The 1,821-nt window shown below is 43.5% G+C and overlaps 1 long non-coding RNA gene across 1 annotated transcript; it reads right to left on the bottom strand.

Annotated features, from left to right (window-relative positions):
* Positions 1–969: 969 nt before the first annotated feature.
* Positions 970–1,481, bottom strand: LOC141063381 (uncharacterized). The gene is made up of 3 exons (XR_012224869.1): positions 1,382–1,481; positions 1,240–1,299; positions 970–1,142 (listed from the first exon to the last, which is right to left on the bottom strand). It is a non-coding gene; the product is annotated as an uncharacterized lncRNA (long non-coding RNA).
* Positions 1,482–1,821: the final 340 nt, after the last annotated feature.

Genomic DNA, 1,821 nt, shown 5'->3' with positions numbered 1-1,821 from the left:
TTTATTTAACCAATAGAATTTTTTTATTGCCTTTTAACACACGCCAACAGCAGAGTAAGGCTGGGATCACACATGCGAGAAACACAGCCGAGTCTTGCATGTTAATACCAGGCACTGCCGCAGGCACTCGGGAACGGAGAGTGCGGCCACATGGCAATACATGCAGCTGAACGCTCCGCTCCTGAGTAACGGCGGCAGTGGTGGGTATTAACATGCGAGACTTGGCTGTGTTTCTCGCATGCGTGATCCCGGCTTAAGGAAAATTATTGTCACTGGTAAATAGTGACATTTGCGTATCTCTGCAGGCCTTGTGCCAGTCGCACGACTGCTAGATAAATATTAGCTATCTATAAATATAAATATATTCAGCAATAGGTGAGGAATATTATTTAGCAATTAGTTTTAAAAAAGATGTTTAGTATATGTTGGCAAGGCGGAATATTATTTAGCTGTAAAAAAAGGCAAAATACTATATGCTGGTACTCAGGAATGTTGTGTAGCTCCAAAAAAATTTGTTTGGTATATGCTGGCACTGAGTCATATTATTTGGCTCTAAAAAGAGCTGTTTTGTATATTATGGTACAAAATATCAAACCCTGCCTTTCTCCCAAACCCAGTGAAGAGAAAACAGCTGCACTCTGGGAAATTTTGATTTTCAATGCAAAATTTTTTTTTTATTATTGAAGACACCACAGGGGAATAGTGCGTTGAGGTAACGTTTCGACCCTATGTCGGGTCTTTTTCAAACCTCACTAGAAGAGACACATACAAAGATAGACATTAGGATACAGTATATACAGTGATAATCACAAAAATGTACGAACTCTGTAGAGGTTTAAACAGATATACATATTTACACAATTACATATTTACACTATATACAAAATCATCATATACAGGATCGTTGTGTGCAAAATCATTATAGAAAAAAATTGTACAAATCAATCAGTTAGCCCATAGGATGTTGGAGTTAGATCCAGTAAATATTGATGGAAGCAGCCGTGGAGCAGGGTTACGGCAAGGCCGGCATAATGGAGCAAATCACATAAATGCAACATAATCAGGCAGTGTAAGCATGGAGACTGACCTTAAAGCACAAGAGAAAAAGAAGCAATCACGGCAGTATGAATGTGCAGGAGGGACTGAAAAAAGATGAAAAAAAAACAAGAGGTTTGGACCAGTATAGGACACTGCAGTAGGGAAAAGAAAGGGGGTAGGGGAGACAGAGGAGAGGCATACCTAAAGTGTCATATGTAGAAGTCCTGTCTGGCAGGGACCAGGCAGAGGTCCTAAGATGAGCTGAGGGGACAGGTAGTACAAGAGTTAACAGCATGAAAGCATCATAAAGTAGCCAAGGGTGCAGCAGTGCTGCAGGACAAACCTAGAAACGTGGGGCAGCTAGCGCCGTCTGTGGTGTAGTGTGCAGGCACTGGTGGTCAGTGAGTTAAAGTAGCCTGGAGACCGGAAGTCAGTGGGAGTGTCTGAGGGGTGCTACTGTGTGGGACATCAGTGGTGTGTACTGAAGCGAGGCTTGTAGCGCTGTTGGTGGGGGGCGCCTGTGCTGTGTGCTGAAGGTAGAAACTACAAGGAGGAGACGAGACATAAACAAAAGTGTGCCTGGCGTCTGCGTAGTAGCACTTGGGGAAGGGAGGGGGGGAGAGAGAGGAAGGAGTGTCAGGCTGAGCCATGGAGAAAGATGGATGAGGAGAGTGGAGAGAAGGAGGGCACTACACAAGGAGGGAGAAGAGATAGGGAGATGGAGCAAAAGTAATAGAGGAGTGGGAGGAGAACATTAAAAGAAGGAATTAATGAATGAGGAAA

Source organism: Dendrobates tinctorius, unplaced genomic scaffold (assembly GCF_039654945.1).
Source record: "Dendrobates tinctorius isolate UK_male_01 unplaced genomic scaffold, ASM3965494v1 ptg000250l, whole genome shotgun sequence".
NCBI lineage: Eukaryota > Metazoa > Chordata > Amphibia > Anura > Dendrobatidae > Dendrobates > Dendrobates tinctorius.
The sequence above is the reverse complement of the archived record's forward strand: the minus strand, read 5'-3'. Positions and strand labels throughout refer to the sequence as shown.